Raw genomic sequence first — 24,760 nt, forward strand, 5'->3', positions numbered from 1 at the left:
AGACGTAAAGGCTGGCTATAAATGCAGCGACTGTGCATATGCCACGAAATGAGAAAATCCCAAGTGGCTTCAACAGAAACTACACAGTCAGAAAGGGTTAGCGAAGGACATTGGCGCGCAGTCTGTTGATCTGGAACCACTGGCGATAACAGCTTCTTCCACTAGGAACCGGATTCGAAGCAGGTGCTGCTCAATATGCGTTCGCAGGAACATGTGTTTGCGCCATCGACTACGGTAGCATATCTTAGGACTCCAGTAGTTTTATTACACGAAGCTACTGCAAGGAATGAAGGAGTATGTCTCTTGTCAACAGCTTTTCATCGGTTCTTCCTTGCACCGTTAGAATTCTGCGAGGCCCGAAGAGTGGCGGCGCATGCGCAAAGGCAATGAGAGGTGACGCATCAACAGTGGCGTTTGCCTGGCCCCTCGACAGCGCTGCCTGCGGGTCAAAGTGTGCCCCGCTATCTGGGCGGCATCTTATCTGGCAGGCTGTCTCCGGCTCGCGGGATGTCTACAGTAGCGGACCAGCAGTTGGGCCGTTAGTGCCTTTCACGTGATTGTCCGCAAGTGGAAAAGTCTCGCGATCTGTGCAGTTTTACCTCGTACATCACTACACCAACCGTCGGTATTAAGTCGGGACACTTCCGTCTACTCAGATGTCCATAGGTAAGGAACGGTCTCTGTATACAGGTGTGAGAGTATCAGAAATAGGATCGGATCGGATCGGATCTGACTTACGTGAGCACACGTCCGGCTAAAGATAAAGCAGATTGCATGTCTATTTTTTTTCCCAAAACAAAAAGCTTGAGTGATCGGCGCTTTGCTTACTGCACGCGACAAATTACGGCATATCTTTGTGCGTTGTGTAAAAAAAACGAACGTTGTTTCACAATTGTTTGATTTTGGGCGTCCATTAATTTGTTTTTAGTGACAATTTTGGCCCTTAAGCCTATTCCCTGTTGACTTAAAACGATATCCACAAGTGACCAGTGGCATACTTTTGAGGTTATGTTTCGGGATTTTCAAATTATTTTCCTAGAAATTACCGTTTCACCTTCAATCAATGGCTTCTACATGTAGAATAATACCAAATGTTACACTCCCGTTGGTTCTGCTGAATAGCTTGTCCATAATACTAAATGATATGAACGTGAAAGACATCATTTGTATAATATTCAAAGATAGGTTTCGAACTGGGTTTTAATCTGTACTGGAGATTTATCGGTATCAGCTTCCATTCTATAAATAAAACGTATGCCAAGTCCAAACAGCTACGCGCATATATATATATATATATATATATATATATATATATATATATATATATATATATATATGTGTGTGTGTGTGTGTGTGTCTGTTGTCCGTCAGAATACTGAAATGTATTGTAGCTTGGTACAAGTAGACCTCATTTGTTTATTAAATCAACGGAGCATTCGTTTTAAAGTTTTCTGTGACTCTATCAGTCAAATGTAATCTTTCCTTGCTGTACTAACGTAAAGCTGTCTTTTCCTAGCATAGATATTTGACTATTTGCAGAGAGATTTTCAATATATGAGCTGCAGGATTAATTCGTAAGATTAAAATGTAGACTCACCCGTCGCTATCAGGTTGAGCTAAACGTGTGCTCTGAGGGAGCACACGTTTAGCAGGTTTCCATAATAAAGCACTATGCTGGTCAAACCAACCTTTAGCTTTATCGATGCGTTCAATTTATGGAAAGGACAGAAAGTTATTCTTCAGGCCTTCCGTTTTTGAACGGAACATGAAGACAACCAACGTAACCTTCGAACGCCACTTCAAAATTTGCATAATGTAATAAAAAACTTTCATTATACACTGTGACCAACTGTCAAAAGCTTGAAAAACCACCGAGCCAGGTGGTGCAGTGGTTAGCACAATGGACTCGCATGCGGGAGGACGACGGTTCAAACTCGCGACCTGATTTGGCTTTTCCACGATTTCGCTAAATCGCTTCAGGCAAATGCCGTGATGGTTCCTTTGAAAGGGCACGGCCGAGTACTTTCCCCATCACTCCCTAATCCGATGGGACCGGTGACCTCGCTGTTTGCTCCCTTCCCCCCCCCCCCCCCCCAAAAAAAAATCAACCAACCGACCAACCAAGCCGAGTGACCAGCTTTTGCAACGCGCGGACCGCTGCGAAACGTGCAGGAAGAGAGTCACTGAGTTTCTAGAAGATACTGACAGAGATGTGGAATAATGGCGACTACTGCGTCGTCGCCAGTCGCGCTGGGGTCCTGGATGACACCTGCCTGATCGCCGTGGTCCCACACAATCCCGACTGGGCTTAAATCCGCGGAGTTTGGCGGACGGGAGAATACGATATACTCCTTCTGGTTCTCTCTGAACCAGGTACGTACACGACGAGCTGTGTGATATGTTGCACTGTCATGCTGGTATATGGTATCGTGCCGGGGGAAACGAACTGTGCTGGGGTGGAGATGATCCCCAAGGGTAGATGCATGCTTGTGTTGACCCATTGTGGCTTGAGAATCACGTGATCACCTACGGAATGCCACGATCACGTTCCCCTTCCGACAACTGCTACAGAGTGTTTGCTTTCAGACTTTCATCACGCTGTACATGTCAACGGTCATATGTCAGATGGAGCATAAAACGTGATTCATCTGAAAACGTCACCTGTCGCCACGTCCATTTACGGTACTGGCGTGGAAGTTCCAGCCTTCCTCGCCATTGAACATCCAGGAGTCACTGTTGGTAGCCCCTTGGTTCATCTGGTCAGTCAGTTGATCAACAGTTGTGCGTCTGTTGGCCCGTAAACATCTCCGCAGCCGCCTTTCGCCCGTTTTATCTACGGTACATGGTGCACCACAGCTGCCTTGGTGCCGGTTTGGATCATGATATTTTGCTGTGCACGGTATACTTTAACCGCAGCGACACTCGAACAGTTCACAAACTTAGTCGTTTCGGGAATATTTAAGCCAGTGATCATACCCTTTTGTACGTCAGATAAATCGCTCCGTTTCTGCATTATGACAACGCTGCCCTGTTTTCCGCATCTCCTCGACTCGTTTTATATACCCTGGAATGCTGTTGCTGCCACCTGCCGTCTGTGTGTGGTTCTTGCACGTGTCGTCGAACACAGCCAGTGTACGCCCACACCCGTTCAGTTACGTCACATCGTGTATAGGGCTAAAAGTGGTGTCAGTTGTGGTCTAGTCAGCTGTGTTACTGGCTGTCTGTGTAAAGCAGTTATTAGGTCGGCACGGGGAGTTAAGTGTATAAGTTTCACATTGAAAAAGCCAGCGAACGACGCCTACCCACCTGGAAGCGTACTCCGCCTACTGTAACGAAACTCAGTGACGAAATAACATCATGTGTAACTACTCCTCGTTACGACTTACTGTTGACTTAAAGAGTGATCCCAAAAAAGTCGTCCTTTCCAATGACAACACCCAGAGCAGAAAATAAATCAGTCGGCATAAACTGCTGGCAGCGCGTCTTTTACGACACGCGCAATTTCCATTTCATAAGGATGTCATGAATATGGATACGAGTATGTGTTTATTTCATTTATTCTGGCATCCCGCCATTAGAACCCAGTACCTGAACGATCCAGTTGCGGTACTGGCGTAGAAGTTCCAGCCTTCCTCGCCATTGAATATCCGGTGAACGGTCGTTCAGGAGTCATTGTTGGTAGCCCCTTGGTTCATCTGGGCAGTCAGTTGATCCAGAGTTGCACGTCTATTCGCCCGTAATCTCCGCAGCCGCCTTTCACCCGTGTTATCTACGGCACATGGTGCACCACAACTGCCTTGGTGCCGGTTTGGATAATGCTATTTTACTATGCACGGTATACTCTAACCGCAGCGACACTCGAACAGTTCACAAGTTTAGCCGCTTCGGAAATGTTTCCACACTCGGCCTGAAAACCAGTGATCATGCCCTTTTCTACGTCAGATAAATCGCTCTGTTTCTGCATTATGACAACACTGACCTGTTTTCCGCATCTCCTCGACTCGTTTTATATACCCTGGAATGCTGTTGCTGCCGCCTGCCGTCTGTGTGTGGTTCTTGCACGTGTCGTCGAACACAGCCAGTGTACGCCCACACTCGTTCAGTTACGTCACATCGCTTATTGGGTTAAAAGTCGCGTCAGTTGTGGAGTGCTCAGCTGTGTTACTGGCTGTCTGAGTAAAGCAGTTATTAGATCGGAACGCAGAGTTTAATGTATAAGGTTCAGATTGAAAAAGCCAGCGAAAAGATGCCTACCCACCTGGAAGCGTACTCCGCCTATTGTCACGACACTCAGTGACGAAATAACATCATGTGTAACTACTCCTCGTTACGACTTACTGTTGACTTAAAGAGTAATCCCAAAAAAATCGTCCTTTCCAATGACAACACCCAGAGCAGAAAATAAATCAGTCGGCATAAACTGCTGGCAGCGCGTCTTTTACGACACGCGCAATTTCCATTTCATAAGGACGTCATGAATATGGATACGAGTATGTGCTTATTTCATTTATTCTGGCATCCCACCATTGGAACCCAGTACCTGAAGGATCTCTGTTCATCTCGTCAATAACTTCCTGGCACCACAATCTTTCCTTAATATGGTAGGAGGAACGATTTTCGTTTATAAAACTGTCATACTCGTGAGAGACACTTATTCGGCTAAACCAGTGAGAGGAAAATCTCCCATGAAGAACACCCAAGGTGAACGTTCTTCTAAAACGTAGTACATTAAATTGGCACGCAAAGTCGGTCTGTGGCATCTGAAATTTTTCAGACGAGCGCTGCACAACCACGGGTTTGTTGTGGGTCCAGTGCGGCGCTGCGACCTACTTCTGACCGCTTTGTTTACGTTGACTTTGGCTCTCAGCTTGGCAGCCAAATAAGACACTTCCTGTTCGGTGCTAGAAGTCGTCAGTTCTTATGGTTTTTTTATACGTGTGCTGTCTGTTCTTTCGGACATGGCCAAAAGAAAAGACACCGTACACATAAACATAATCACCTTGTCTTTAAATAATATTCTTCATTGTGGGTGCACTCTTCGTTCGATTTCTTGCGAGAATTAGGTGAGGCTGTGAGCAATGAGGAAGTGGGCAGGTGATACTATGTATGTAATGTGCAACATATTGGAAGTTGGGTTGGACGAAAGCGTGCTCGGATAGCCGTACGGTTCAGGCGACCGCTCCCCATAAACGCGAAATCCGGGTTCGAATCCCAGTCCGGCACAAATTTTCACTTCTCGACAATGGATTTATTTCAGTACCCGGTTGCAGCTCATATGGAAATTTCTCAAATGGTTCAAATGGCTCTGACCACTATGGGACTTAACATCTGAGGTCATCAGTCCCCTAGAACTTAGAACTACTTAAACCTAACTAACCTAAGGACATCACACACATCCATGCCCGAGGCAGGATTCGAACCTGCGACCGTAGCGGTCGCGCAGTTCCAGACTGTAGCGCCTAGAACCGCTCGGCCACTTCGACTGGCGGAAATTTCTCTTTCGCATTACTATTTCTCGAGTCAATGAACGAATTCCCCTACCATTTTTATTTCCGTGTCAGGAAATCACTGTTTTACCTTTGGAAAGATGCAAACCTCTGTTCTTAACAAATTATGACGCTTGCCTACCGATCTACTGTACTAACAGGTCGTGGTAATCGAGGCACTGATTTGTTTGATAACCTGATAACTCTCCTGTGCCACTTGAGCGGCTGTCCATATCGCCCTAATTGTTCTCATCGTGTAATCTGGCTGATTAGCGGAACAGTTGCCGTTATCATCTACCTGAAAAAGAGATATTAACGTGCGGTGGTATGTGTTTCTACATACGTCGCAGGCAGAGGTAGGTCTGGGCTGGGAACACATCGCGATAATCAGTGCTTTATGACCGCAGGTACTGACCAGCGCCACTCGTGATCTCGGCTGCTTGCCTCCTTTTCACCAGAAGAGAAACAATACGGAGCAATTGCGCGATAAAAAATCTCTTTCTAAGTCATACCGGCATCTTGTGAAGCTGAGTACAGAAACATTTATTGAGAATACATACGCTTATTTCTGCACTACATCTGTATACATACTCCGCAAGCCGCCATACGGTGCATGGTAGAGGGTAAACTGTACCACTGTTAGTCACTCCTTTTCCTATCCCAGTTGTAAATGTCGTCAGTACGACCCTGATTTCTCTTAGCTTGTTCTTTGCGGTCCTCACCGAGATATACTGTGTGTTAGTGCCAGCAAGATCGTTCTGCTGTCGGGTGAAAAAAATTGTTCTGCTGTCGGTTGAAAATGCCTGTTCTCTAAACTTTCTCAATAGCGTTTCACAAAATAACGTCTTCTCACTCCAGGAACTGAACTTGAGTTCAAGAAGCATCTCTGTAACACGTCCGTGCTGATCGAACCTACCGGTAACAAATCTAGCAGCACGCCTCTGAATGACTTTGACGTTTACTTTTAATCTGACTTGGTGGGGATCCAAAGCAGTCTAGCAATACTCAAGAATTGTTCTTACAATACTTCGTTCATCATAAGAATAAATCTCATGTAAACAAACACAGACTTGGTGATTGGCCAGCTGCTGTAGCCCACCTTACACTGGTGTTGTTACGCTCTTGGAAGCAGATCCTACTTATATATTAAACACTTTATTACCAGGTTACTGTAAATGAAACTCTTAAGATATTCAATGTATTAAGAGCCATCAACGTTTTCCTTAATTAGCTATGTAGTTTTTACTTCAAAATTCATGTACATTAGCATTCTCTGTAACCGATAGTTATGGTCTGACTGTCGCGCTGTTAATACGTACTGTGGAAATGGCTGACACTGCTGTCTGTTCCGTAATGAAGCACGTACGTGGAACACAGTTAAAAAGTGGCGAGAAGCAGATTGCTCTTAACGTTTTTCACAAGTTTACAGAGAAAATCGACTTTGAAATTTTCCGAAGAACTTTATTTCCTAGAGTTAAGTGATTTTTGTGACCGATAGGCCTGGCTGAACCGGTAGCGTTGTAGAAACGTAATCGCATATTCTACGGATCGCTGGTTCGACTCTCTTTGTGTTTTTTTTCGATTTTATTCTTCGTTTGGTTCAAAACTCAACATCATTTAAATACAAAATTCATCAAAGATATCCTAATTAGCGCATATCTAACCATTTTTTATGAAAACTGCACGTCTTCTTGTTCCTAATTACACATCGCACGCTAAATTCCAGTTTTTCGCGCAAATATCAATTCTTAACCATCGATATTTTATAAAAGATTGCTTAAATTCAGAAAACATTAAAAAATTAAATTTTTGGGACAAATATGAAAAACGGAACACTCTTTATTGGACTATTTTCATTGTTTAACACCACAGATGAGGTCTCAAACAAGCGTCATAGAAAAACAGGAACAATTTTCACACCATTGAGCACACCATCCAGATGTGCGTTTTTACAGTTACCAATGTACCACTGCAGGTAGAACCCAATAAAACTGGTATGGATCCAAGTTAATGGATTAATGGATTTGTCGTGATAAATGACAAAATTAAAGGCTTCAGACGTAATGAAATAATGCACGATGCTTTCTCACACCTCAATGTTAGATTTTTACCGTATTATTTCATCCCGTTTAAAAAGTTACGTTGCTTCTCAGCTCATCTCACCTCACATCTTAACTGCGACCGTTCACATCACTGCAAGTTAGTTGGGCCAGCTGGCTGGCCAGAGCTGTCGGAAAAGCTGTTCTCGCGTGCAGTATTATCGCAGAGTCGATGTAACCTTATTACCGCACTTAAGTGTACTCAAGACAGCTTGGTTCCCGCTCCACGTGAAACGAAATACAGTGAGATTCCATGAAGAGCAGGAGAATACGTTGTGTTATGTTCGCATCAGCTTCATTCTTACGATGAAGTTAGCATAATGTTCTATGCCCGGTCACCTTTAAAGATGAGCTTAGATTTCCTAGAATTCGCCCAATAAACCGAAACCGAAGTCTTCTCTACAATCCACCTTACGTCCTTGTTCCATTTCATGTCGCTTTGCAACGTTACGCATAGATATGTAATGTACGTGATTGTATCAGACACCAAGCCACTAATACTTCATCCTAATGTTACGGGATTCTTTTGGCTATTCATCTGCATTATTTGTATTGTTCAACATGTAGAGCAAGCTGCGATTCATCGCACCAAACAGAAATTCTGCCTGTCGCTCTGTACCCTGCAGTCACTCAACGATGATACTTCTCCGTAGACTGCAGCGACATCAACAAACAGTCGCAGACTGCTGCTCACCCTGTCCGTCAAAAGCGAATACTGTATCGGCAAGGGGAGTTCAGTGAGTAAGGAGCGGATTAGAAACGCCAGCGAAGGCACTTGGCCACCTCGACGCGAAGTCCGCCCTCTATCACGAAACTGAATGCCGAAATAACAGACCGTGTAAATACTCTTCGTTACGACTCTCCGTTTACAGAGTAGTACCAAAAAAACTACCCTTCCCAATGACATCACTCAGAGCAGAAAATAAAGCAATCGGTATACATATACAGTGTGTAAACGATAACTGTGTACAACGCACGACAGTGGTGTGGGACAGGCCGGGACGAATAATGTGATATAGGACTCTCGCGGTGCATCAGGCCGGGAAACGACCTCAAATTGGCCTATAAAAGCTTCTTGAGGTGCAGGGCATGCGCACTGCAAGTTATTTTCAACAAGCTCTCTCTCTCTTAGGCCGCCGGCTTAGTCCGCAATCTCACTGACACTATTAATTTAAATTTCCCCGTGAGGGCAATGAGGAAGAAGACTGTTGTAAATGTTATGCAAAAACTATTTACGTTTACAGTCCGACCTAAACTTAACCCTTAAGAACACAGGAATTGTGTAGTAAGAATGCTAGGCGAACAAAACGATTTAATTGATGATTTTATTCTGTTACAACTCACAATATGTGGGTAAAATGTACACAAACGTCAATTTTACATTTTGTACTTGCTAGAACATGGGGTATTTAATGTTCAAGGACGACTTTAGCTGAAACTTAGGCGGGTTTTATGGGTCAGCTTGAGGCGGTTTCCCGGCTTGATAGACTGCAAGTGTGGAATTGTCAACGAAAACGTCAGTCGTCGGGCTTATATGGCAAGGAAAGCGTTTCTGAAGAAGAGAAATTTGTTAACATCGAGTATAGATTTAAGTGTCAGGAAGTCATTTCTGAAAGTATTTGTATGGAGTGTGGCCATGTATGGAAGTGAAACACGGACAATAAATAGTTTGGACAAGAAGAGAATAGAAGCTTTCGATATGTGGTGCTACAGAAGAATGCTGAAGATTAGATGGGTAGATTACATAACTAATGAGGAAGTATTGAATAGGATTGGGGAGAAGAGAAGTTTGTGGCACAGCTTGACCAGTAGAAGGGATCGGTTGGTAGGACATGTTCTGAAGCATCAAGGGATCACCAATTTAGTATTGGAGGGCAGCGTGGAGGGTAAAAATCGTAGAGGGAGACCAAGAGATGAATACACTAAGCAGATTCAGAAGGATGTAGGTTGCAGTAGGTACTGGGAGATGAAGAAGCTTGCACAGGATAGAGTAGCATGGAGAGCTGCATCAAACCAGTCTCAGGACTGAAGACCACAACAACAACAACATATAGATTTAGGCAATTTATATTATAGGGACTGAGCCTCAGAGATGAAATAACGTCTGTGCACATGGAATTAGAGGCAGAAATACTCGAAACGCGGTGTGGATGTAGTGACTAATATTGGTGACTATAAGCGGCGCATTTTACTGGTGCCTGTATTGCTTTGTCTGTTAGCACACGAGCTACACACCTGCAGCACTTCTGGTTAAGATTTTTCATACACCTTACCTCGGTTTTCCTCTGGTACCTTATCCCTGCATTTTTCATCTGTCCACTTAAATATTTAACAACCCCATATAGTACAACAATTTTTCCGTTTTCAGCCTTTCCGATTTTCAAGACCCCCAATTTCTTTTCCATACAATCCTGTGTTCCAGACATAGTTTCAGGAATTTCCTTCTAATAAATTTTTGCCGGCCGGAGTGGCCAAGCCGTTCTGGGCGCTCCTGTCTGGAACCGCGCGACCGCTACGGTCGCAGGTTCGAGTCCTGCCTCGGGCATGGATGTGTGTGACGTCCTTAGGTTAGTTAGGTTTAAGTAGTTCTAAGTTCTAGGGGACTGATGACCTGAGAAGTTAAGTCCCATAGTGCTCAGTGCCATTTGAACCATTTTCTAATAAATTTTAAAGTTTGAAACCTCTTTCCACGACGAAATCTCTTTTCGCTTGTTGCTTCTGATATTTCAATTACCATGCTCAGCGCAATCAGGCATTTTACTTCCACTACGATGAACAGTTTTCATGTTTGGCAGCTCTCTGTTCTACCTTCCGCAACTTATCATCTCTACAGTCGTAGTTTTATATTCACTTAACCCAAACTAAGTGCCACTCAGATTCATGCAATATTTTATCTCAAGTCATCTTTTCTGGCAGCCAGAAGAGCTTGGAGACCCTTAGCGTCCATACCTTTCCCTTTGCACATTTGTTCTTCTTCTGATATTTTCTTTCACCTCCTTGCTTCTTAGAATAATTGCTTCCTGAATAACAGTGGCGATAAGTTATAATCCTGCGTCAAACTGTAATCCAGTAGATATTGTACATTACTCCTAAATGTCTCCGTTTTATCCCTTTTCTTCTCAAGGCCTGGAATATCTTATTCCACTTTGCACCCGCACTATAGACGTTGCTGTGCGACGTGTGAAGGACGGTTGTTCGTACTGTTTCAGGACTATTCGTCAACAGCACCCCCCCCCCCCCCCCCCCCATGACCTCAAACTTGCTCTCTATATTCGTGGATGACGCTTACGATGACCCTTACGGTGACATTAGTCTCACTTCACTTCATCATCACTATTTTAGATGTCTTAGGGGACTTCGAAGATCACAACAGCCATGTTCACAAATTAAGCTCTTAGAATATTAAGAGCAAAATATGATGACTAACATATTTCCTGTGGCATCCTCCACTACAGACTGAGTATTTCAGTGACTTTTCCGTTATCATTATTCCAACCTATCACGAAATAAAATTATGTGTCCTGTTGGGCAAGAATTGTGTAATTGGCCTGACTCACGGACGAACTAAAATTTCTTACAATCCTTTCAATAAATCTGGAGTATGCGTTTCCCACAACTAAATCTGTGACATTACTTTAACTTAAATCGTCATAGATTTTTTAATTGATTGGCTTGAACCACATGATATCGAATATTCTCGGGTTTCTACGGGATGATGTTGAACTTGTTCGTGCTAAATCAGGTGTTTGCAATATTCATTTTCCATCCCCATATCGTCTTAAATTCCACAAAAAGATCATAATGGTGTAAACTTTATTTGTAAAACTTCATCGTGTACAAACAGCCAGAGAGCTGATGACTATTTACCTGGTCATTTACATGAAGAATGAAGAGCAAACCCGTCGTTTGCTTTTGAAGTATACCTTGCGCTATTTCGACTTGAGAAAAGATTGCTACTTAGCAATAGTCTTCAGTTTGTTATTCCATAAAAACATTTTGTTTATTAGGTGACGCGCGGAACACTATTGGCTGTCTTCGCGAAACAAAGAAATACAGCAACAACACAAGCCTTGTTATCCACAAGCGTCTGAGAAACGTAAACTGAGAGTGCACCGAATGTCCTTGTTGTCCACAAAACGGACGTTGCGTTTTCTCGCCCTGCAGTGCTGCCATTACGAAAGCTCTAAATGTCGTTCTATCAACATCAGGCTTCTCATTTGACCTTCAGATATTTAGTCACACAACGTACTTTTTTCAGGCACCACATTAGATTGTTTAGAAGCTTAAAGTCTTTCTAGTAATTTGTTTCAATAACAAAAGACGGTTGGTATCGCTGCTGGTTGAGGAGTTGGGACTTTTGGTTCATGTACACAAAGATTCTTTTTGGAGACATATTATGATGCACTGTCACAGCAAACGTTTGCCAGTTAATTGTATATTGAAGCCCCTGTGAAATACCTTCCCAACTGAGCTACGATTTCCACACACTATTACTGGATCGTTGAGAAAACAAATCCACAACCACCAAGGTCGGCATAACAGTGGCATAATGCACACCTGCAGAGTACCGGCCCTTGATCACCGAGATGAAAAGCGTTAGGAATAAAATTCAAAATGTGAATCTTATTAATGCAATAGTACTTATTTTTACTCCAACCAGGTCTTTACATTTTTCTAGCTCGATTAATGGTTAAAACTTCATGGCATTAAGAGATACAGAGGCAAATTTATCAAACTACGTGTTGACGTACTTGAAAACATCACGCAGTACTCATTGCTGGGAGGTTATAGTTCCAAAGATGTTTTCTCCTCCATCATATACCCATCTGTTTCAGTTTGTTTTACCACAACCCATACACTGAATGTTTGGACGTAGTCTCCAAAGTAACTTTCACTGCCGTTTTAAATGGTATACTATATACTATAGAGGAAAGATAAACTAGTGGAGACTTATGTAGAAAATTAATGTTTAATTATTAGTAACTGTTGATTCTCATATTGTTCGTATTATATCTCGCAATCGTTCTCACAATCGCTCATGCGAGCGACGAAGAGATTGAAATATTTCGTATCACTGAAACAGAGGAAGAATGACGTCGGAGTTTTGTGCCTATTAATCGCGGTACCCCGGATAGACTCCTGGAAATCAGCAGCAAGAAAAGCGAGGGAGAGGTTAAGACACCGTATTTGCCGTCTGGAAGACTGGTATTCAGTTCTCCACCTGGTCATCCGTGGTTTCTCTTCCATAATGCAAAGAGCTGGATTGTTCCACTCTGCAAAAGACACGGCAGATTTATTTCCTATTATGTACTTATGCAACCTCTCCAAAGATCTCTTCACCAACTGGTGCTAAAGAGAAGAACAATCTTCGTTATTACAAACATGAGATACATTCCAAAGGGGTGTTTGGTTATGTCCCCCACAGAAGCACACAAATCGCCCACTGCAGCAAACGTTGTGGTGACACTAGATATTCTTGTCTGTTGCAATAAACATCGTCCATTAATCCTTTTTTAACAGCAGTATTTTCGCCAAAGTTTAACCGTTTCTAACTGATCTGAAGCTGTTCGTGAGGTGTTTCAAACTTTTATTTCCCTCATTATGACACTGCAAAAGGGATGCGTTGTCTTTTCTCCAGCAGGTTTTGGTTCAAAAAATGGTTCAAATGGCTCTGAGCACTATGGGACTTAACATCTATGGTCATCAGTCCCCTAGAACTTAGAACTACTTAAACCTAACTAACCTAAGGACAGCACACAACACCCAGTCATCACGAGGCAGAGAAAATCCCTGATCCCGCCGGGAATCGAGCCCGGGAACCCGGGCGTGGGAAGCAGGTTTTGGTCACTCCATAAATTACGAAGCATGTCGGTTTTCTCAAAATACTCGCACCTCTTTCCTAGAGAGCCTCTGCTGCTCATCTTGTGAAAACAATTTAGGAATGGTCCGTTTTGTTTTCAGTGACTGCATTTATATTGAAGAAATGAGGTGGAGTTAGACAGGGTCTTGTGAACTGGAGTAGCCGCGCTCAAATTCCCAACCGACGATTCTGATTTAGGTGCAACATGGTTTCCTTAAATCACTTTGCATATTTTCTCCTGAGCTATTGATTCGTCTCTTGTGACCTCGTCACTGACTGAATGTTAAACTCCAGCCGTAATTCCTTCATTCTTCCAATTCCTAAAATAAGACCAAACCAACCGGGCTGATCAAATAGGAGTGTATTAAATCCAATGCCTAGCTGACAGCCACGCTCTCAAACGAACTGAGCACCCGTGGCGTCAACTAGACCGAGGACTGACAGTTATGGAACCTCAGAAGAGTACAGTCCCTTTCGACATGTCGCATGTGAAGTTGGCCTCGTCTACATCGAAGACACAAGATAGTGTAGCGATACTGACTTCGTTTCCGTAGTCTCTCCTCGATAGCGCCACTCTCGATCACCGCTAAGCTGAAAGTGGGAATGAGTGTGAGATGGTGTTTGCTGAAAGATCTACGCGACACCATAATTTTCATTGCACTAACACACACATGCATTCTTCACTAAGTTCGGTTATCAAGAACGGTAACCAGTTTGTCAACGACGAATATAAATTAGCACGCTGAACCTGATCAGCATCTACAAAATACCTAACAGTCACAGTTCAGTGGCGAAGCTAATTATTTAAATGTGTCACAAAATACAGTTCACGTTTACACAAAAACATTGCAGTTCGCATAATCCTCTAGCAATTTATTAGGAAAAAACTATACTGCGGTAATGCGGCAATTCAGTGAAGTCTGCCCATGATAACCACGAATGTGTCCAACAATCACAAGTTTTAATGCCAATGACGTTCCACACAACCTGTTAATTACAACACAGCTCAGTTAGAATGTAGCTTAATGTAGAGTACCGTGCTCACTCGAAAGTCTTTAAACATTAAAGTTCTTGAATCCACTATGATGTTTTCACTCTGCAGCGGAGTGTGCGCTGATATGAAACTTCCTGGCAGATTAAAACTGGGTGCCGGACCGAGAACGACCCACAACGCTATGTCCATTGGACGGGACTGGAGAAATTGATCACCACGGTCTTTTCGCAAAAGAACCGTCCTAGTATTTGCCTGAAACATATAGAGAAACATCGTTGAACTTACTGTGGCTGCCTGCTTACTCTGACTGCCTGGACGAGGATGTTCCCACGTTAAGACTTGAGGTACGGTCACACTTCTTCAGTATCCTGTAAGTGTAATGGGGAAAAACTGCAAATTTTACTGCGACTCAGTTGAATGATTTCGTAGAAGGATTGTCAAAAAATGGTTCAAATGGCTCTGAGCACTATGGGACTTAACATCTTAGGTCATCAGTCCCCTAGAACTTAGAACTACTTAAACCTAACTGACCTAAGGACATCACACAACACCCAGCCATCACGAGGCAGAGAAAATCCCTGACCCCGCCGGGAATCGAACCCGGGAGCCCGGGCGTGGGAAGCGAGAACGCTACCGTACGACAGAAGGATTGTCGTCGGGGTCGGCGTCGTGTGTCCGAAGACTGGGTCGATACATCTGTCCAAGCATCTACATCTTTGTTACGTACGCCTTACATCTATCTGAACCCACTTGCTGACTTGGGCCTTGGCCTCCAGCCACAATTATATGCCCCCCCCCCCCCCTTTCCCAACACACACACACACACACACACGTTTTCCTCCAAACTAAATCAACGATTTCTTAATTTCTTGGGCGTAACGTGTCAATTGATTCCTTTTTTTGGTGTAGTAGTGACATAAATTTATTTTTTCTCTAATTGTAGTCAGTAGTTCATCATTAGTTACCCAGTCAACCCATCTAACACCTGCATTCTTCTGTAGCTCTACATTTCTAAAGCTTCTGTTCTGAAACTTCCTGGTAGATTAAAACTATTTGCCGGCTGGGACTTGATCCCGGTGACTTCGACTTTCGAGGGCAAGTGCTTCACCGCCTGAGCTATCAAGGCACGTCCCAGGACTCGCCATCACATCTCTGCTTCCGCCAGTACCTCCTTCCCAGCTTCCAAACTTCAGAGCAGTTCTCCTGCATACCTTATGGGATTAGTACTCCCACAAATGAGGACATAGCGGAGAAATGAGTTAGCCACAGCCTTGGCGACTGTTTCCAGAACGAATTTTCATTCTGCAGCGGTGCGTGGTTGGATAACTTACTCGGTAGAGCACTATCCCGCGAAAGATAAAGGTACCAAGTTCGACTCCCGATCCGGTGCGCAGTTTAAGGCTCCCAGGGAGTTTCAAATTAATGCACGCTCCACTGCGGAGTGAAAATTCGGTTCAGCTTCTAGTCTTGTCCGTTCTGTTTATCACACATGTTTCACTCCCGTGTAACGTTGCACTCCAGAAAAAGATTAAAAAAAAGAGACTTCGCAACACATAGTTTATATTAGCAGTTAACATATGTCTTTTTCATAAACGCGTGTCTTACTGCTGCCAGCCCACATTTTGTATTGCCTTTCCTCCTACCTTCAATTATTTTGCTGCCCGAAATAATTAGTCTACTATTTCTAGTGACTAATTTTCTAATCTAGTTATTCTTGGATTATTTCGACTACTTTTCAATTACCGTTGTGTTGCCCTTGTTGATGTTTATCTTATAACATCCTTTCAATACAGTATTCATTCCCTTCAACAGATCTTCAAAGTCCTTTGCCATTTTTGATATATTACAGTGTCATCGGCAAACCTTAGTTTTTATAACTTCTCCCTGGACTTTAATTCCCTTTCCAGATTTCTTTGTTTTCCCTTTACTACTTGCTTAATGCGCAGATTGAATAACATCTTGGATAGGCTACAACTCTGTCTCACTCCCTTCTCAACCACTGCTCGGCTTTACGTTCTTATACACTTAAAACGGCAGGCTCAAGTTTGAGTAACCTTCTGCTCCGTGTATTTTGGTCCTGCGACCTTCCGTTTTTCAGAGAGTGTTCCAAACAACATTGTAAACAATTTTCTGTAGAAGTGGGTAAGAATGTGATCACCGTTGTACATCATGGAGGTTAAAAGCACCACAAATTTCCTACCAATGTCTTGCCTTTAATGGCAATGCAGAGAAGCCTTTATTAAAGCGTTGCCCTTAATGACTGACTGAGACAGCAAGGAAAATAGGAAAGCGCAAGTAGTTGTCGGTAACTATTTGCCAATGTATATGTATAATATTTAGCTCGGGGAACGCTCTTCGACCACAGAACCTGTCGCGTCACGGGCCTTCAGGCCAGTGAAGAGGTGCTGACGTGTTTGGGGTTTACCCATGTCATTATCACATTCGCGTTTGCACCTTAACAAGCTGTTTAAAGCAAACAAGGTAAGAAGCAGAAGGTGGTAACAAATGGCAAACTGTTTCATTGTACATCAACAATAAATATTTGTCGCGATGGTATGGACACCCGAAAGTAACATGGTTCTCTTAAACATGACAAATTCTGACAGTCAGTTACGATGCTATAGTAGTTGCAGCGTACTGTTTCGAGGCGCTTTGTAATATCATTCCTGATTGGTGATTAATTCTCTAATCAGTGACACGGTTACTTTCACCGACCACCATCAAAGCCCCTAACACTCTTCGGTGATCTAACGAAAGTCTTAGTGTTACTGAAAGACGTCATGAGTGCTCCCTTAATGATGGTTGTGGCGCCGCTTTGAAGAAACGTTTTCATCTACTTATTTCGGTGGATGTGGCTCGGCAGAGTGCTAGCTTGTGAGACAGGGAGTTGAGGCAGGCCTGGAACGAATCCAAGAGGGGTGAGTGTGGGCTTTAGACGGTATTCCACGCTCGTCTAGGAAAATGCTCGGGTACTCCCTAATCTCCGCCTCAGAAAATCGTATACACAAACAGTTAAAGTACGGTAACGTACACAACAAAGTTCTTACCGTTCAAAGACATACGCTGCCTACAGAGTTCCCTTCATCAGGTTAACTGCCAACTGTCACTACACGAAAGGCAACCGGACACTAAATTTGCAAAATTACAAGTAAAAGCGACCACCTTATGGCAGAATGAACACGAGGAAAGACAAAATTCAGTAGACGCAATAGTGAACTGGGTATCTAGTAAACCTGGAAGCCGTTCCTTGTTGGACTTTGTTACATCTAATATTCCTGAATAACACAGTGCTCACAGTTATTCTTAGGATATTCCTGTGCCTCGTCTTTCCTGGATTCCATATAAGGACACAGGGACTGACAGAAGTCCAAAGCAGAAGCCTAAGTTTCAAGACTAGGACGTTACAGTCTCTTCGTCCTAAGAAAAGTACTCCCTCTAAATTTCCCTACAACCTTACCAAGCTGAGTGGCTAGACAAAGTCTAGGTCAGATTAATGCTGTTGACAATGTAGAATTCGCACATGTTCACACGTCAAAAAGTCAACAGACCACACTACTCTGAGCCGGCACGTTTCTTAGCGCTTATTAAATTTTGACTTTGCCGAACTCTGAGATCGAAAGGCATTGACTTGAGAGAAGCATTGTGACTCATACCACTAAGCAGGATCGGAATGTTTGTACTCAGGGGGCAATGATCTGATGTCACATAGCTATGATACCTTTCCGACTCGTGCGCAGTCTTGCATCAGAGAACCCCAAAAAGTTGTTCGGTTTTGAATTCAAGGCCATATATCAGTATCATTTTCAGTGAGCACTAGTCCACCTGTCTGGCTTAACGCTTTTCTGTCATTGAATGCAGCACTATTAGCGATCTAAATGACCCTAGCAGTTTGCGCTGCAATCGATCCAATGTTTAGCTTCACGGAATAGTTGACAGAACTATCATATTCGGCCCTCCTACAGCAAGTCTTCACTCCATTTTAATATTTCAGTGTACCATAGTTGCTACAGGAAATGCAACGCGCAGCTTCTTCGTGACAGAGCCTTCCTCATCCAAACTTAGGCTAAAATGTCATACTAGAAGGATACGCCAGGTGCCAGTATCGTTTTTACATTTTCAGGCCTTTTCTACAATCGTTTAATAGCTGATAGATGAGAAATAACTCACCGCTACCCGCCCCTCCCGCGCGATCATCTACAACCCTCGCGATGACAGGCGGAAAGTTACATGGCAGCGAGCGCGACATCCGTCATGAACGGACAACTCTAGCTTTGTAGGAGCATTTGGAATACAAATGATAATCAATCGCGCTTACGTTGAGACGTCAGTAAAAATTATTAAGACAGTGCCATAAAAATTACGAAGATGAACATGTTGTCGGAACCCGCGTGGGATAAGATGACGTCAGCTAGTTATTTACGAAAATGTGAGTTGCTCCACAGCTTCAAGCGTGATGCTGGATAGCATGTCGCCTTGCTGATCAGATAACTGCCCGTCAGTGTCTTATTGTTTAGCACTGGTTAACATCCGCAAAGCTACACCGCTCCTCCTGCAGCTCTGTAGCTCGTAGCCAGAGGGTCTTTCATCACTACATTTTCTCCTCCTACAGCTTAAATCCCTGTGGTGAATCACCTCTGACGAGGAGGAAGCAAGGTTGGACTTCAAGCAGCTGTCACTGTCATGGTCATTGGAAATGTCACGAGATCGCACTGGTCAAGTGAGGAAGAAAACGTGTCATAGCGTCATTTAAAGAGTCATCCCGGCGGTAGCTTATGTTAGGAACATCACGAAACGCCAAAACGATTAGTCCAGTGTCGTAATAACAACCTTATATTTGAAACTATGCACCTGTAGCTAGAAGCACTGTTCTGGAGACATTAACAATAACGGACAACATTTGTTGGCATTGTCGGATAAATGTTCAATTACATTCCAAATGTTATAACACTTTTTTCAAAAAACTTACCCTATAAACAAACACATTGAGTCAAGGAAGACACTGTGAGCACTCCACGTTACAAACAGAATATTTAATATCCATCATGATCACAGTGCGATTAGCAGTTTATACTACTGGCCATTAAAATTGCTACACCACGAAGATGACGTGCTACAGATGCGAAATTTAACCGATAGGAAGAAGATGCTGTGATATGCAAATGATTAGCTTTTCAGAGCATTCACACAAAGTTGGCGCCGGTGGCCACACTTACAACGTTCTGACATGAGGAAAGTTTCCAAACGATTTCTCATACACAAACAGCAGTTGACCGGCGTTGCCTGGTGAAACGTTGTTGTGATGCCTCGTGTAAGGACGAGAAATGCGTACCATCACGTTTACGACTTTGATAAAGGTCGGATTGAAGCCTATCGCGATTGCGGTTTATCGCATCTCGACATTGCTGCTCGCGTTGGTCGAGATCCAATGACTGTCAGCAGAATATGGAATCGGTAGGTTCAGGAGGGTAATACGGAAGGCCGTGCTGGATCCCAACGGCCTCGTATCACTAGCAGTCGAGATGACAGGCATCTTATCCGCATGGCTGTAACGGATCGTGCAGCCGCGTCTCGATCCCTGAGTCAACAGATGGGGACGTTTGCAAGATAACAACCATCTGCACGAACAGTTCGACGACGTTTGCAGCAGCATGGACTCTCAGCACGGAGATCATGACTGCGGTTACCCTTGACGCTGCATCACAGACAGGAGCGCCTGCGATGGTGTACTTAACGATGAACTTGGGTGCAGGAATGGCAAAACGTGACTTTTTCAGATGAATGCAGGTTCTGTTTACAGTATCATGATGGTTGCATCCGTGTTTGGCGACATCGCGGTGAACGCACATTGGAAGCGTGTATTCGTCATCGCTATACTGGCCCATCACCCGGCGTGATGGTATGGGGTGCCATTGGCTACACGCCATCCAAGCTCTGTTTGACTCAATGCCCAGGCGTATCAAGGCCGTTATTACGGCCAGAGGTGATTGTTCTGGGTACTGATTTCTCAGGATCTATGCACCCAAATTGCGTGAAAATGTAAGCACCTGTCAGTTCTAGTATATTTGTCCAATGAATACCCATTTATCATCTGCATTTCTTCTTGGTGTAGCAATTTTAATGGCCAGTAGTGTATTTAATACTGAGTATCCAGTTATTCCAGTCTTCTATTTAGTCCAATTCCTCTTTCCCCCTCTCTCTGCCCTTCTCACCTGTACCGTTGTGTTTGCGTGTGCTTGGCCATAAATGTTAGGTCCTTAAAAGTATGTCTTTTGGTCTTTTATGTTTCCATCTATGGTTGTGGTCGTAGTTCCCCAGATTCAGAATAAACGGGTTCTGCGAATGTCTGGAGTTTCTGTATAGTCTTGTGGTGAGTTTGTGGATTACCTCCATGAGAGTCTCAAGTCGGTATTCCAGGTGAAGGTCCGCGATGGGTGTGTATCGTGGAGCATTGCTTATGATTTTGAGTACTTTGTTTTGTATGAGCTGCAGACGGCGCAGGCGTGTAGGCGCAGCGTATCCCCAGACGGGAGCTGTGTACGTCATCAGGGGTCGGATAAGTGTCATGTACATGGACCTCGACACCCTTCTGTTCAGTGTGCTACGCCTGTTGAGCATAGGGTAGAGCTGTCTGAGCCTCGCGCTAGCTCGGTTGGTCATGTGTTGTATGTGGTCCCTCCAGAGTAATGTCCGGTCCAGCCAGACACCGAGGTATTTGACTTTCTCGCGGAAACGTATTGGACGTGCATGTAGAGTTATTGGTCTGCAGTAGCGGTGTTTGCGCAGTTGCTTCGGTCTTCTAGTGAACAGAACGGCTTAGCACTTGTCGACGTTTACTCTAACACGCCATTTCTCCATCCAAGGCTCAGCCACTCTGAGTGCAGTCTGTAAGCGCGACGTAAAAAAGTCGGTCGCGGCGCTTATGACCTCTCCACATAGGGGCCGCTGCTGTCGCGTTGTGGTCCTGGAGGGAGGTCCGGTCAGCGTGCGGCTGGCTGGTCTCTTCTCACAGCCTTCTCTTCTCTGTCGTTCCCGACAGGCGTGCCGGCGCTTGACTTTACGCCGTAACAATGGTCACACCAATAGGGCGCTGTTGGTTCTTACTCCCATAGTATTTCTTCCAAGATCGTAACTAATATGGGTACCAAATTTGGTTGAAATCGTTCCAGGAGTTTAGGATGAGCTTCTCGTCCATGGTGTTGCCCACGTACGCACATGACAAATATATTTCACATATATCAAAGTAGTTCATATGTATTTGTACATATATTTCACCTGTGGCCCTAGCGAATTTCGTCCTGCAGTTTCTTTTTCAGGCAACTTAATGCTTATGACGTCATATCTGCTGAACTATGTGTTGTACAATGATATATTTTTTTAGATACATCCAGCAGCATATGTTGATACCGCCTGGGGAAATGTGAAATATATTGCCAACAGAGTTAGTAGTAAAGAAGTAGTAAATTAAAATGCTACAGATGATGCCGCACTTTTTCATACATCTCAGTATATGACGTCATACTTTTTTAACTCCGTTTAGTAGAATGATAAGTAAGTTAGTAGCAATGAAGTAATAAATTTAAACGTCTCGCATGTTGCGGCAGTTTTTCACTCATCTTAGTTTTTATGACGCCATACGTCCTGAATTATGAGTTGTACAACGATATAATTTTGCTGGTACATTCAGTGGTATATGTGAATACTGTCTACAAAATGTGAATACAGTTTGTAGTAAGGAAGTAATAAATTAAAACGTCAAGCTTCATGCCGCAGTTTTACTGCACGAAGAGCAAAAATGTAGTTGGCAATTACTTTCATCATCATGTGGGGAATGTCCGCGAGAAAAGGTTCTCGTAAGAATTGAAATTATGTCTAAAGTATGTTCCAAAATACTAAGCGCTCTGCGTCTCAAATACTGGATGACTCAAGTATGGCTAATCGCTCGTCGAGGTCTACGCTGGTTTTTCACCCTCACCCTTCTGACAGATAGGTGGTTCTTACGTCCACAGCGATGATTTCCAGACAGTAAGTGATATGTGTACCAAGTTGGTTGAAATCACTCCATTAGTTTAGGAGGAAATGTGGAACATACATACATACATACATATACATGTACATCCACTTTTGTAATACTGTATGTATGGATACTATCTTCACATCTTCCATCATTACGGTAATAGATCTAATTAATAAACATATTGTATTGCATATTATGACGTGCTCGAATAGCATAACGTATAGTGCGCTATCATGTGAGACAGAAAGATGAGGCAGACCTAAATCGCATCCGCGTGGCGCATTTTAGGCTGTTTCCCACATTCGTTGAGGCAAATTCAGGGCTGGTCCCCACATTCCGCCCCAGAGAATACGATACACAAACGGAATACGATAATACACCGTCTTCCCTCCGTTAGATTACCTTGGTCATAATAACAAGGAACAATAAGGTAGAAATTAGCCAAATCCTGGAAAGGTGGACACCGTGCCAGATGCAGTGAATGCTAGGGAAACAAAGAAAGGAAGACTCTCTGGAAGTGTATGCCTAACTGAGCGCCATTTTGTCCAAAATACCAAGCATTCACTAGCGGAGCTTCTCCTAGTAGAGTGAGCTTCGCCGATTACCTTGCTTTCTGATTACACAACTCGTGTTCCACGACCTTCTCCACAGGCACGTCTTCCTCGTGCGACAGCGGCGTTCTTATCATTCTGCTAACAAGCAGTAAGTGCTAAGTGTTCCGTATCTGGCATGAGACATCTGTATCACAGTTGCCGTAGGCCTCGCCCACATGGCTACACTGTGTCATTTTCACCGCCCTGGTTGTGTAATCTGCCCCAAACGCGGTTAAGAAAGAAACCAGCAAGAACATAAATGGTTCGGTCAACTACATGTCGTTTCTGACTCAGAAGTGCAATTGGAGCGATTGTACTGCTGAAACGCCGAGGATGCATCTGCCTCTCTAGTGTCGTGGGAATTTTAAAACTGAGGTACACTATCAGTGGCCTGTCCGTTGATCTAACCGATGAGCCTATTCTGGTTTATCAACGGAGCCCTCTGTGTAACCTTCCAAATCAACCACTAGTAGAAAATTAAAAATAACCATTTAAAGAGGTTCTACAGGAAAGCTTAATTTGCATAGGCAACTGATGTAGAGCAGGATAAAGATAATCACTCACGCCACCGTGCTGTGGACGGAATAAAAACGAAGTAATCAGCTTGAAAACGGTGTATCTCTCGACCTCAAAGTGCTCTTTTAGATAAACGTACTTATTTAGTGGACATTGCAAAACACTCCAACGTGGCTTCGGCAAGCATGATTCACATAACTACAAGCAAGATCGCCTAATAGCCCCTCGGGAGGCTGGATGGTTCAATCACCCAACACGTTGTACATGGGGTCTCAGCTGTGTATCAATGTCGGCGATCCAAAACGCTGTATACGTTCATCGCCAGCATCCCGAGCGATATCTGCATATAAATTCGCCATTGCTTTAGATGACCACCACAAATGTCGTATCCAGAGTGTCGGATAAGATAGGAACTCGTTCGCTGGAAGGAGTTACAAGCTCGAATGATGCTGCCCGCCTCCAGTGCCTGGACAATACCCAGCGGGTCAGATGAGTTTCACAATGTTCTGATTAGTGTGGCGATGAGAGTAGATTCTGCCTTGGCAGGATATGTCGAGAACATCTGTCGAAAACACACACAAGCGCGCGCGCGAGCGTTACCCGACACGCTTTCTGGTTGTTGTTGATGTGGTCTTCAGTCCTGAGGCTGGTTTGATGCAGCTCTCCATGCTACTCTATCCTGTGCAAGCTTCTTCATCTCCCAGTACCGACTGCAACCTACATCCTTCTGAATCTGCTTTGTGTATTCATCTCTTGGTCTCCCTCTACGATTTTTACCCTCCACGCTGCCCTCCAATACTAAATTGGTGATCCCTTGATGCCTCAGCACATGTCCTGCCCACCGATCCCTTCTTCTAGTCAAGTTGTGCCACAAACTCCTCTTCTCCCCAATTCTATTCACTACTTACTCATTAGTTATGTGATTTACCCATCTAATCTTCAGCATTCTTCTGTAGCACCACATTTCGAAAGCTTCTATTCTCTTCTTGTCCAAACTATTTATTGTCCATGTTTCACTTCCGTACATGGCTACACTCCATACAAAGACTTTCAGAAATGACTTCCTGTCACTTAAATCTATACTCGATGTTAACAAATTTCTCTTCTTCAGAAACGCTTTCCTTGCCATTGCCAGTCTACATTTTATATCCTCTCTACTTCGATCATCATCAGTTATTTTGCTCCCCAAACAGCAAAA

General features: G+C 43.8%; 1 protein-coding gene across 1 annotated transcript in view; it reads left to right on the forward strand.

Moving 5' to 3' along the window:
* Positions 1 to 517: 517 nt before the first annotated feature.
* Positions 518 to 24,760, forward strand: part of LOC124774958 (G protein-activated inward rectifier potassium channel 3-like) — a 106,711-nt gene continuing 82,468 nt past the window's right edge. Inside the window, exon 1 of the mRNA XM_047249676.1 lies at positions 518 to 666. The gene's annotated coding sequence lies outside the window, so the exon portion shown is untranslated. The remainder of the gene's footprint in view (positions 667 to 24,760) is intronic.

Source organism: Schistocerca piceifrons, chromosome 2 (genome assembly GCF_021461385.2).
Source record: "Schistocerca piceifrons isolate TAMUIC-IGC-003096 chromosome 2, iqSchPice1.1, whole genome shotgun sequence".
Taxonomy (NCBI): Eukaryota; Metazoa; Arthropoda; class Insecta; order Orthoptera; family Acrididae; genus Schistocerca; species Schistocerca piceifrons.